Source organism: Schistocerca cancellata, chromosome 2 (assembly GCF_023864275.1).
Source record: "Schistocerca cancellata isolate TAMUIC-IGC-003103 chromosome 2, iqSchCanc2.1, whole genome shotgun sequence".
In the NCBI taxonomy this organism is placed as follows: domain Eukaryota; kingdom Metazoa; phylum Arthropoda; class Insecta; order Orthoptera; family Acrididae; genus Schistocerca; species Schistocerca cancellata.
Window position 1 is genome coordinate 225442689 of NC_064627.1, and position 14294 is coordinate 225456982.

At 42.2% G+C, this 14294-nt stretch overlaps 1 protein-coding gene across 1 annotated transcript in view; it reads left to right on the plus strand.

Moving 5' to 3' along the window:
* LOC126161552 (kinetochore protein NDC80 homolog) overlaps positions 1 to 14294 on the plus strand; it is a 194681-nt gene that overhangs the window by 113742 nt on the left and 66645 nt on the right. The window lies entirely within an intron of this gene.

Below are 14294 nucleotides of genomic sequence, written 5' to 3' on the forward strand. Positions count from 1 at the left end.
TGTCAGTGCATCTTCTACGTCTCTCTCTGTTAATTCCTTTTTCTGTTTCCAGTTCCTTTTCTTCCTCCTCAGTTTTTCTCCTTGTCCAGGTCTCCTTCCCCCCATCCCCCACCACCACCACCCCCATATCCCCACCACCACCACAACCACAAAATAGTTCCTCCTTAATTTCTTCCTCCTGACCACTTTCATTCACCATTTGAACATAGTCAATCATGTCATTGCACTTGTTACTTTTAACCATCCCATAGAAGACCTTTTTTGAAATTTCATTATGCTCCTCCATCATTTCGGTCCACTCTTACATCCACCTTTTTCTCTCCTCTACCACCACTCTTTTTGCCTCTTTCTTTCTTTCTTGTCTGGTACTCTTATTTTGTCTGTGTTGTCCTTTTCTGGAACCATACGTTTCCTTCTCTCACTTTTTGCTTGTCCTGTGTCAAGCTGCTTCCAGTGGACTTTACTAATGTCCTTTTAAATCTTCCCCATTCCTCTCCACTATTTTTGGTCCATCTATTGGGAAATTTTCCTGTACTATTCTGAGATACTTTAACCTGCTCTTTTCTTCTTTCAGCTTCCATACGCTTATTACACCTATCCTAGTTTCTGTCCCTTTCTTATACTTGGCTCCTCTGAGATTCATTATTAGCAGTCTATGGTCATTATCCAAAGCATCTCACCTCAGTTATCTGTGATGTTCATATTCATTTCACTATCATAGAAAATAGTGTAAATTACTGACTTTGTACTCGTGTCATTACTGTACCAGTTAATCTCATGGCTTTCCTTTTGTTGAAACAGGTGTTCCAACCAACCATTTCTTTGGCAAAAATCAAAGTTTTTCACCTTCTTCATTTCGCCCACTCTTGTCTTTCTTTCCCACCACGTGCATTTAAATTCCCCATTACTGTCACACTCTTTCCTGCCATCTATTTCTGCATTCTCTCTTTAAATTCTTGTTTCTCTGCAGAAGTGTGCCCTACCTATGAAACATACACTTGTAATATCTCCATGATCTTTCCATTCAGTGATGGTTTTATCATCATCTTGTCATATATTCTTTGTACTTCATTCAACCCATCTCTGACTAGTAACAACACTCCATTTCTCCTTCCATCATCATTCCCACTCCAAAATAATCAATAATCTTTTCTCAGTTTTCTCCTTCCTTCTTCTTTCCACCTTGTTTTTGCTGACCCCAATAAATCCAATTTCCTTCTTTCCATTGTATCCACCATCTCTTCCACCTTCCCAGTCAATGTCTCAGTACTCATTGCTTCAAATGGCAATCCATGTTTACAGTTGGGTCTTTGTCTATTATATCGATGCTTTCTGAAGCTCATTCCATTTCTAAGCCAACAGATTGTCCACTACTCGATTTCTAGGCCTATCGTAGCTTCATCAGAGTCCTGTTGGCATTACTTTTCAGCGCTTCTGTAGGATCTTCACAGCTAGTGTAGCAGTCTGGGGACGCATGAAGTCTCCCATTGTACTTCGTCCCTACAGGAGATCCCCAGCTTTCTGCCATTGTCCATCTTCCATGATGTGGACGAGGGCTTGCACTTGCTGGGTGTAAATCTTAATCATACAACATAATTTTGCTAAACAAAACATACTTGAATTTTAGTTTTGAATTAACCAAGGTGTGGTTTATTCTACAATCACTATATTCAGCATACAGTATAATTGTGTAGCAACACTCCAAGCACAGTATGTAGTATAAGCAGTGCCCTTGATCGTAGTAAAAGCTGAGGCAGGCACAGTGTAGAGTGGTTGACATATCATGAGGGTCTGGGCTCTATGCGATGTGCTTAAGACTACACCATTATGAGTGGCATGGCCCATATCATGAGTGGTCTCAGTAATTTTGTTTGTAACATCCTGAAAAATTCTCTCATCATCTTGTATATTTCCAGTAATTGTCGGGATAAATGGCAGTGCAATAACCAGACTACAAATGGCGTCTGAAACTGAGGTACATTCCAAGCGGAAAGCAGTTATTGACTTCCTTTTAGCAGAAAACCATATATCAACAGGTGTTCACAGAATGTCTACGGACATAAGGCAGTGTATAAAAACTAGTCACGTGGTGAATTGTGTGTCGTCAATAGAACAAGGAGAAGGGAATCTGATCTCCCACACTCAGGCTACCCAAACACAGCTGGAGATGCCTGCAGTGTTGTAGCATGTAGATGCACTTATTTGATGTCATCAATGAATAACAGTCAAACAGCTTGGTGCCCAGCTTGACATTTCTGTCAGTGGTGCTTACACACTTGTCCAACAGTTAGTGTATTGAAAAGTTTGTGCCTGATGGGTTCCCAGATGCCTACCTGAAGAGCTTTAAAGAGGAAAGAAGAAATGTCTGTACTGAATTGCTTGCATGTTATGAGGCTAATGGTGGTGATGTCTTGTCAAACATTGTCACACGCAATGAAACATGCTTTCACCAGTTTGATCTTGAAACAAAATAGCAATTAATGGAATATAGAAATAGTACTTCAAAACAGTGTCATCAGTTGTTAAAGTCTTGGGTATAGCCTTTGGGACACTGAAGGGGTTATTCTATTCGAAGTCCTCCCTTATAGTCAGACTAAATATATTGTGAGACTGCTACTGGAAATAGAAGAAATGGTTACAGCACGTTCTTGGCCACAAAATAGTGAACACACTCCTCCTCCTCCATGATAATGCAAGGCAATAAGAGTTCACAAAATGTAGGTGAACTGTTCTTCCCCATCCCTGCTATAACCTGGATTTCACACCATCTGACTCCCATCACTTTGGCCCACTGAAGGATAGACTCCACAGGAAGCATAACAGCAATGGTACAGAAGTTACTGATGCAGCAAGAACTTGGCTGAGATGCAGACCAGTAGATTGGTACCATGATGTCACAGAGGCTCTCATATTAAAAAGAAGGGTGTGGTGAAAGGTGCAAGAGGCATATGATACTGTGAGAACAGTGTGACAGAGCACAGTAAGGCCTAAATTAAAATGGGATATCTGGGTAGATGACATTCCCTCTGAACTACTGAGATCCTTGGGGACACATCATTTTGAAGGGATCAGGGTGAGTGATGGGTTGGTGGGCCCAGAGGAAACATCATTGATAGTTCAGAATGAGTTCTATTGTCTGCCCGTTTAGCTGAGTGGTCAGCATGTCTGACTGCCATGCAGCAGGCCCCAGTTCGATTCCTGTCCGGGACAAAGATTTTCTCTGCTCTAGGACTGGGTGTTGTGTGTCCTTATGATCGACACCCAAGTTGTCCAGTGTGGCATCAACTGAAAATATTTGCAACTTGGTGGCCAAACTTCTTCAGGTGGGGACTCCTGGTCATCAGTGCCATATGATCATTTATTGATTTCAGTGCATTACATAGTGAGGCAACCATGTCTCTCTGTCTCCAGCCAGTGCTAACGTATTGGCAGCAGCATCCACCCTGGCTGCTGAGCCAGTGTCTTGCTGACAGAAGGCCTTTGGTAGGCCAGCAACCTTCAGAGGCCACGGCTATTGACATCAGCAGCACACTACTTTCATCAGCATTGTGGAGGCCGAATGACCGCTCACTTCATAGCTGCGGCAGTGCACAAAGGCAACTGTTCTTGGGATACGACTCACTGCCCTCTGGCACAAGTAGGTCTGTGTCTGGCGCAGTGGCCCAAGACCCATAGGAACTCAGCATCAGTGACAGCAGCAAGCATGGACAGCAGGTTGACAGGACTGTGGCACAAAGTCCCATGAAGAACTTAGTGCTGGCAATAGGCACAGCCCAGTCTTGAACCCATGGCTGCTGCTGGTGATACCCAGTAATCTCGGTGTAGCCCTGACTTTGTTGTGCTGCTGCTGGTTTCTGGCGATGAGAGGTGATGCGTGCCTCGAGTTTAAGATTTATTTATATGCGTTTGGCACACATTTGTTTTACTAAAACCTGGAACACAGTCATGTTATCCATCATGCACTGTGTGGTACAGTTTACTGCTGTACTCTCCTGGCTTCACAATCCCCTTGTGTGTCTCTTATTGTGACATTGGCAACTACGGACCCAAGTCTGTTAACAACATGCTTCACAGCAGCTTCCACACAGTTCCTCATTTCTTTTGCTAAGTAATTATGACTTTTGCCCAAAGTCTGGGAAGCAGCACTACAGTTTCATCATTTTACATTTCCAGTTTCCTGTGTGTGATACCCAGGTGCTTGCCATATCCTCCTGTCTTCATAGAGCTTCTCTTCCAAGACATCTCCCACTGCAACTCTCTCTGCTCCACACCTGATTTCGCTGCATCCGTCCAGCATTTTATGAGCCTTCTACATGGTGTTTTGACTGGGACTTTTGTTTCAGAATATTTTGTAGCTGTCTTTTATTGTCCATTTTCATAATGTGCCTATACCAATACAGTCTATTTTTCTTTATTACTCTAGTAATAGGAGCTTTGATGCTGGCTGTATTCCTGTTTACATGATTTTTGATCTTGCACTTTCTAGTAGTTAGGTTCATAGTTTTTATGAGTCTTATTTCTGTCCCTTGAAATGTTCTGTGTAGACTTTTTTTTAGTAGGGTACATGTCTCTAAACAATAAGTGAGAACTGGCATTTTGAGGGAACTTACAGAACCATCAGATTAGTAAGTCAAGGTCGTGAAATACTGGCACACATTATTTATAGAAGAATGGAAAGAATGGTAGAAGCTGACATCATGGAAGATCAGTTTAAGTTCCAAAGAAATGTAGGGCCATGCAAAATAACAGTGATCCTGTAACTTACCTTTGCAGATACACTAAAGAAAGATAAACCTACAATTATAGCATTTGTAGATGTAAGGAAACCATTTGACTGTGTTGACTGGAATGTACTCATTGAAATTCAGAAGTTAGCAGAGATAAAATGCATAGAACAAAAGATTGTCTACCATATGTATAATAACCAGACAACAGTTATAAAGAGTTAAAGGATTTGAAAGGGAAGTAGCAGTTGAGAAAGAATATAGGCAGTGTTGTAGCCTATCCTTGGTGTTACACAATTTCTGTTTTGAAAAGTGAGTGTAAGGTGAATGACACAAAGGAAAAAAAAAGCATGGCTGAATGTGGTGCAATTAAAATAGCCAATAGTGTGGGAATTAGATTAGGGAATAAAGTAGTAGATGAGTTTTGTCATGTGGGCAATGAAAATCTGATGATGGCCAAAGTAGAGAGTATGTGAAATGCAGACTGGTTCAAATGGCTCTGAGCACTATGGGACTTAACTTCTGAGGCCATCAGTCCCCTAGAACTTATAACTACTTAAACCTAACTAACCTAAGGACATCACACACATCCATGCCGGAGGCAGGATTCGAACCGGCGACCGTAGCAGTCGTGCGGTTCCAGACTGTAGCGCCTAGAACCGCTCTGCCACACAGGCTGGCTTGCAGACTGGCATTAGCGTTTTAAGCGCTTCTGAATAAGAGAAATTTGTTTACGTAAGTTTTTCCTGGTGTCCAGCCATATACAAAAGTGACAAAATAACTAAAAGAAGTCCTGACAGGGAGATGAAAAATCTTTGGTTGTCAAGACAGTAGAAGTTTGTTCAGTGGTCTTTCATAAACCCACAGAAATTCTGGTCACATGCGGAGGCTGCTAGTAGCACCAAAGTTGTATCATCACTCATGGACAAGGCAGGAAACGGAATTGAGATTAACAAAGCAGAAGCTTACTCTGTTTTCAAATATTCTTTTATGAAGGAAAACCCGGGGTTATTGCCATAATTTAATTCTCGTGCCTCTGAGAAGGTTGGTAAAATAGATATTAGTGTCAGTGGTGTTGAACAGCTGAAATTGTTAAAACTGAATGAAGCTCGAGGGCTCAGTGGCATCTGCCAGATTCTATAGAGAATTTGCAGCTAAGTTAGCCCCTCTGTGAATGTAATCTACCATAGATCTCTCAAAGAAAAAACTGTGGCCAGTTGTTCTACTAAAAGGGCAGCAGAAGTGTTCCACAAAACTGCTCCCCAATATCCTTGACATCCATTTGTTGTAGAATCTTGGAACATATTCTTACCTCATTTGCAATGAGGTATCTCAAACAGAATGACCCGCTCTGTGCCAATCAGCATGGATTCTGAAAACATAGATCATGCAAAACCCAGCTCGCACTTTCCTCACATTAAATATTGAAAGCCATTGATCAAGGTAGTAAACTATATACAGTATTCCTCAATTTCCAAAAAGCATTTGACTCAGTACTACAGATACGCTTATCAAACTAAGGGGTATAAAGTGAAATTCAGGACTGGATTGAGGATATTTTGGTAGGGAGGATGCAAGAAGTTATCTTGGCTGGAGAGTCATTGTCACATGCAGAAGTAACTTCGGGTGTACCCAAGGGAATTATTTGGCACCCTTGCTTTTCATGTTGTATGATAATGACATAGCAATTTTAATAGCAGCCTCAGGCTTTTCGCAGTTATCTATAACGAAATAATGCGTGAAAGAAGCTGCACAAATATTCAGTTATATCTTGATAAGATTTCCAAATGGTGCAAGGATTGGCAACGTGCTTTAATTGTTGAGAAATGTAAAATTGTGCACTTGCCAAAACGAAAAAACACTGTATCCTATGACCATAATATCAGTCAACACATAACAAATGCTTGGGCGTAACAATTTGTCGGAGTATGAAATGGAATGATCACATAGTCTTAATCATAGGTGAAGCAGGTGGCAGACTGCAGCTTATGCAATCAGTCTACTAAATAGTTTGCATACAAAACATCTGTGTGCCCCCCCCCCCCCCCTTAGAATATTGCTAAAGTGTGTGGGACTAATGCCAGATAGGACTAACAGGTGATATTGAACAGATACCAAAAGTTGAAAATAGATGCAAATTATCCCATGAAAATTGCTTGTAAAGTTTCTACAACCAACTTTGTGATGAATCTAGGAATGTATTAAAAACCCCTATGCACCACTCACTTAGGAATCTTGAAGATCGCATTGGATTAATAACAGCACACACAGAGATATTTGAGCAACCATTCCTTTCCTGTTACCCATACATGAATGGAATAGGAGAAAGCCCTTATAGTGGGAAGTACATTCTGCCCTACACTTACGTGGTTTGCAGAGTATATAAGTAGATAAATATGTAGAGCATCAGGGAATGTCAATTTGATTGGGGACAGGGAATGTAGAAATTATAACAGAGTCACATTTGAGAACAGCAAGCAAATTCAAATAGAAGTTGGTTGCAGTAATTAAGTGAAGATGAAAATAGGGTAAGCAAAAATTTATACACGTGTGACGACAGAGTCGATCAAATGTTATAAGGTGACCATTTATGTTCTTTAATTGAATGTTTAAGGATGGGATTCAGTGGTATGTATGTCCTCACTAAAACTAGCTGCGTAAGTTAGTTCGAAGGTTGGAAGAAGGAAATGACATACCACCTCCAGTAACACCATGCACATCTGTTGTCAAACCAGCTTGATTTCAACTTTGCTTTACTTATAATAATGCCTTAAGTGGATATTTTTCATGCACTCCTCTACCCCAGTGGGTAATTCCCCCCCAAAGCTGGCTGGCATGGTCACATCATATGCCCTTTTCACTCTTCACACACGTCTTTGCTGGTTTTTGTTTATGGACCAAAACAAAAGTCAATTAAGAGCGAATAGAATATATTGCAGGAGACACGGTGCTGCTCAGAGTAACTCCACATTCTCCATACCAATAATATGTCTTATTTTGAAGGCTTGTACTCGCACATACTTCTCGTCTCCTTCTTGATCTTTTTCTTATTTTTCTTTGTCAAAAATCCTGAAAAATACCTGGTTGTAGGATGATTTGTTCTTGGTGCCACCAGAAGTGGTCATCCAGTTGATGATCCTTGTTGCAGAATGCATACAGCCAATTCTTCCCCGGATGAATCATGAATTCAAATTTTGTTGCTGTCATGGTTTTTTGTACAGAATGTATGCATTGAAGCATACAGTATCCAATAAATTGGGCCAACAATGGAAAAACTTTTTTGCTGAAAATACCTTCTTATTATGTTTTTTAGGATGGGAAATCCAAATATGATACTTAAAAAACTGTATCACCCACCATTTCTTCACATTTTACAGTTAAATTTATTAAATTAAGCAATTTTTTAAAGAATTTAACAGCTTTTATATAGTTAAAATAATTTTAAAAGGAGGTGTAATGAATGTAGATGACGTTGGTACCACTGCTGAAAAACATTTGCTGGCAAAAAAAAGGTCGATTCTGTTTTTGTGTTAACAGATGGCGTTCTGTTTACTGTCAACCTAACCTCACTTTCCCGTTTCCTGTACATGTGCTCAGTAAAATGTCTGATCGTGGTTGTAAAAACTCTGCTGACAGTTTTTGTTCTATTTGTGGTGAATTTGTGATTAAGAAACACCAAAGAAACATTACAGACTTTGTGAAAAATGTTTATCTATCATATTTTGGATCTAAACTTGGTGATCAAGGTAAATTTTGGGTGCCTCATAAGGTATCTTATATGTGTGTGTGTGTTGAAGAGCTGAGAAAATTGTCAAAAAAGGAGAAAAAAAGCCTTTAGATATGCTGTTCCTATGATATGGAGGGAGCCAAGAAATCATTCCGATAATTGCTACTTTTGCAGTGTTGATATTACTGGTCATAATTCAAAAAACAAGAAGGTAATAAGCTACCCTAACCTTCAGTCTGCCATCCCACCAGTAGGGCATGGTGCAGATTTGCCGGTTCCTGAACCATCGGATGATTTTAATTCTATTCCAACATAAGTATTTTCTGACGTACAGTGTGACTTAAATGAACCAGCTGATGATGAATTCCGTTGTAATACAGAAAGTCTAAAGCCCATATTGTGTACTCAGACCGAGCTTAACAATTTGGTTTGGGATCTGGGCTTAACAAAGGAAAAAGCTGAACTGCTTGGCTCTAGATTAAAAGAAATGAACTTATTGGCAGTTGGAACCAGCATATACATGTATAGAAAGAGAGGGCAGCGATTTTCCAAGTTTTTTCAACAAGAAGGTGATTTAGTGTACTGCTCAGACATTCCCAGTCTGATGAATGAGTTTGGTATTGAATACAAAAAGGAAGACTGGAGGCTGTTTATTGATTCATCCAAAATTAGTTTAAAGGCTGTTTTATTACACAGTGGTAACATGTATGCATCTCTACCTCTTAGACATTCTGTACATATGAAAGAAAGCTATGAAAACCTAGAAATAGTGCTAAATGAAATGGGCTATTCTGCTCATGGTTGGATGACATGTGGTGATCTAAAAGTAACATGCATGCTCCTTGGTCAGCGAAGTGTCTTTACCAAATTTCCATGTTTCTTGTGTGAATGAGATAGTAGGGCTAGGGATCAACACTGGTGCATAAAGAACTGGCCTGTGAGGGAGTCTTTAAAACCTGGTGATAACGAACATTCTACGCAAAACCCTTGTAGATCCAACTCTACTCCTACCACCTCTACATATAAAGTTAAGCCTAATGAAATAGTTTGTAAAGGCTTTGCCGAAAGATGGATCATGTTTTAAGGATCTCTGCCAAACGTTTCCACACCTTTCAGAAGCTAATATAAAATAAGGCATCTTTGTCGGACCTGACATTAGAAAATTGATGTTTGATGTTAACTTTGAATCTACAATGACCTTAAATGAGAAAGAAGTGTGGGAATCATTCAAGCGAGTCGTTCCAAAGTTCTTAGGACATGAAAGAGACCAAGAATATGTTTCTATTATAGCTATATTGTTAAAGAAGTTTAAAACCTTAGGATGTTTAATGAGGCTGAAATTTCACTTTTTGGACAGTCACCTTGATTACTTCCCGGACAATATGGGAGATGTTAGTGAGGAGCAAGGAGAGCATTTTCACCAGGACATTAAAGTGATGGAAAACCCCTATCAAGACCACTGAAACACCAACATGGTGACGGGCTACTGTTTGTCACTTTGCTGAGAAGTTCAGCAAGCGACTTATCTAGAAAAAGTTACACAAGAAGCTTCAAAGAAAAAAGAGAAAGAAAATACAAACAGATTCCAGCTGACAAGTGAAACCTCTATTAACACACATCATTGTTTTAAGTAGCTTACTGTAAATACAAACCATGCTTACATTGTAACAAAGCGTTTCATTAATTTCCTCATTTACCGTATAGCAAAGGATTTTTATACTATATAATAAAAAGCATATTGCTCAAAAACTAGGGGTGTTATAAAATAACTATGGCTAGATTTGGATTCAGTTAATAAAAATCTATAAAGATCAGCTATCAAGTAAAAAAAGTTAAAAAAAAAAATATCGTTGGCCTGTGTTACCTGATAATGTTTTTTTAGTCTGCTCATGGCTATGTGGTAGATCTGCAATTGGGAATCGCCAATGTCCACACCACCCATGTTCTTGTTATAATCCATGACAACTCTGAGCTTTTGTACATTGCCAATCTTACGACTTTAACTGCATAATCATGGAATATGCTGCCCTCCGTGTTCTCTCTCTCTTGGCCTTCCATTTCGTAAACATCTGCTTGTCTCTGACCACTTTTACATATTCACCCCTCTTCATTTACAAGTTGGGGAGCTTTTCTCTGTTTTGCTGTAATGTGCCGACAACACTTGTGTTCTTACTTGTTAATTTACCACAAAAATCTGGAATAATGTGCCAGTTTTGAGAGCAAGTCTTCCGCAGGCTCCAGATAATTAGAGAAATTATTTTCTGTCCAGGATACAGACAACAAAATCCCCTGTCTACCTAGAACAGCTTTTACACAGTTCATAAAATACAATATATTGACTGATAATAGTTACAAACTGGTGGAGGAAGCATTAACTAGTAGTGTTCTAACACCTGCCAGCCTGAAATTAGTCATTCCCATTAGCTACAAGCCATAAAATGCTGTGAATGGATCTATCGAACCCACTGAGAATGCTCAGGCCATGAATGATCAGGCCATGGGTCTTGTGCACATTTAAAGGATTAAATGTCTTACTCTTTTTTGGGTAATGTAGTATCTATGTTTTTGTTGTAACATCAACTTGAACAAATATATTTCAAGGACGACACAATACATTTAAGTCACAGTTTACTTGTAAACATAGTAAGACGTGTGTACACTTTAACAGTCAAATCCGAACTGAGTCCGAGTCTAGCAGCCGCTGGCTGGCTGGCCGGCCGCTTAGGTGGCGCTGCTGCTGCTGCATGGCTGGCAGACAGTGCCGCATGTAGAGGACGCGTGTAACTGCGCGGCGGCACTTTGAAAGATCGGCGAGTCACAACACTTTTCCCCCCTTTGAAGTTTTTTGCACGTCTTCGTGGAGGTGGCCTGTAGATTGCTAACGTCCGTAGGTGTTGTTTGACTGGCCAAAAAGTCTCGAGGAGGAGGCTTCCCGTACGGACAGAAGTGTCCCCGACGGTAATGGATCGAAATGACAGGAGACGTGGGGGTCGCATCGGCTGGGGCCCCATGCACCAATCTGCCCGTTGCGGCAAGTCCGGTTGTTATAACAGGAGACATGGGCGATGTGTCCGTGTCCGTAGGAGAAGAAGGCGAGTAGAGTTGTTCCGATTGATGGTGGTCATCTGGTTCCCGCATGGGTTCGTCTCCTGTTGGCGTCAGTTCTTGTGCTGGCGCCGAGATGATGGTGAGAGGACTGCACTGTGAGTAATGAGAGATTCCAGGATCCCGAGTGTCAGATATAGCCGAAGGTGGTGTAGCGGCATCCGGAACAGGCGTTGCCGGCACACGAGGCCGAAGCTGGTACGAATGACGCACTGCAACACCCATGTCCATCTGGATTTCATACAGGCGTCAGCCACGGTGTCGTAAGATACGGCCAGGACTCCCTTTTGACCGCCTGCCATATCCCCGTACCCATACAAGGTCGCCGGTGGTGAACCGGCCAAGCGAAGACACCCGCGGCCGTGAGGTGGAAGGCCACAGAAAATGAAGTAATGTGCGGGGCTGTCGGTCATGTAAGAGCTCAGCCGGGCTGTGGTTGCCCGTGGGGGTGAAACGGTAAGAAGCCAGAAATTAGAGAAGTGCATCATCAGCAGCAGAAGAAGTCAGGAGTTTCCGCATCTGAGCCTTAAATGTCTGACCAGTTGTTCAGTCTCATCGTTTGACTGTGGATGGAACGGAGGGGCCGTGACGTGCATGATACCGTGACGGGCACAAAAATCCGCAAAATCGGAAGAGACAAATTGCAGACCATTATCAGTAACAAGAGTAGAGGGAAGGCCTTCCAAAGAGAAAATGCGAGCTAGATCATTTGTGGTTGCCGCAGTGGTAGACGACGTGCAACAGACAATGAAAGGAAAGTTAGAGTAGGCGTCAGTAACGAGAAACCAATAAGTGCCTAAAAAAGGTCCTGCGAAGTCAGCATGAATTCGCTCCCAGGGCTTCTCAGGCGAAGGCCACGGTGACAAAGATGACTTCGGGGCGGCAGCCTGTGACGCGCAAGGGCCGCAGGCAGCGACCAGATGTGCGATTTCAGAGTTGATGCCGGGCCAGTACACATGACAGCGCACCAGAGATTTTGTGCGAGAGACACCCCAGTGCCCTTGGTGAAGGAGGCGCAAGACCGAAGCACGCAAAGACGCAGGTACCACAACACACGGCGAAGCATTGTTGGTGGAAAGGAGGATAACACCATCCCTAGCCGTGAGGCGGTAACGCTAAGCATAGTAGTTCCGCAACGGATCAGAAGTCTTAGCGGACAGACGATCTGGCCTACCCTTCTGAATAGAATGTAAAACCCGGGAGATGGTAGGGTCAGAACCCGTAGCAGCCGCCAGCCGGTCCCCGGTGATGGGGAACCTGTCCACAACCCGCTGCTCGGCAACATCCAGGTGGAAACACAAAAGTTCGTCCCTATCGAATCCCAGATCAGGACCCATGGGAAGGCGAGACAGTGCATCAGCATTCGCATGTTGAGCCGTCGGCCGGAAATGAATCTCATAATTGAAACGAGACAAGTAAAGAGCCCAATGCTGGAGGCGGTGTGCAGCCTTGTCAGGAAGTGATGTTGATGGATGAAACAAGGAAACAAGTGGTTTGTGATCCATAACAAGATGAAATTTGGATCCATAGAGAAAACCACCAAACTTATGAATAGCATAAATAATGACCAAAGCTTCTTTTTCAATTTGAGAATACTTTTGTTGGGCATCTGTGAGCGTTTTGGAGGCATAAGCAATGGGTTGTTCAGAACCGTCAGAAAAACGGTGCGCTAGGACTGCACCGACCCCATATTGAGAGGCGTCCGTGGCAAGAACAAGATGTTGGCCAGGTCGATAAGTAGCCAGGCACGGGTCCTGTTACAGCATAGTCTTCAACTCCTGGAAAGCCGCATCGCATGACGCGGACCAGTGAAAAGGCACGTTTTTATGCAACGGATGAGCCACCGAAGCAGCAGACGGAAAACCCGTGATAGTATGCTATTTTCCCCAAGCAGGCCTGCAGTTCCTTAACAGATGTAGGGCGAGGAAGGGCATAGATCGCAGCAACAGTTTGCTGAAGCGGACAAATACCATTCCGAGAGAGTTGAAATCCCAAGTACATGATAGATGCCTGAAAAAATTTTGATTTCTGAAGATTACACTTAAGACCGTGTCTGTAAGACATGAAAAAGTGTGCAGAGATTCTGAAGATGTTCTTCAGTGGTGGAGCCAGTGACAACAATGTCGTCCATGTAATTTATACACCCAGGGACAGTGAGCAATAATTGTTCCAAGAATCGCTGAAAGAGAGTAGGGGTGCTGGCAACCCCAAATGGCAATCGTTGGTATTGATAGAGGCCGAAAGGCGTGTTAAGGACCAGAAACTGCGAGGAAGCAGCGTCGAGAGGAAGTTGATGATAAGCTTCTGACAGGTCAAGTTTAGAAAAATACTGGTCTCCAGCAAGTTTAGTGAACAGTTCTTCAGGTCGAGGCATAGGGTAAGTGTCGATGAGGCATTGAGCATTTACAGTGGCTTTGAAATTGCCACAGAGACGAATATCATGATTGGGCTTAGCAACGACAATGACAGGAGAGGACCACTCACTGGAAGTAACAGGAAGCAAGACCCCCGAAGCAGTGAGACGATCCAGCTCCCGTTTGACCTGATCACGAATGGGCCAAGCCCGAAAAAACTTTAGCCAAGCAGTGGGTTTGAGCATGATGTGAGCTTCAAAGTCGTTTGCACGGCCTAACCCAGGAGAAAAAAGGGACGAAAATGTTGTCATCAAGGAATCCAATTGAGCATAAGGAATAGCATCAGAGACGATATTGACAATAATCTATGGAGAACCCAAAAAC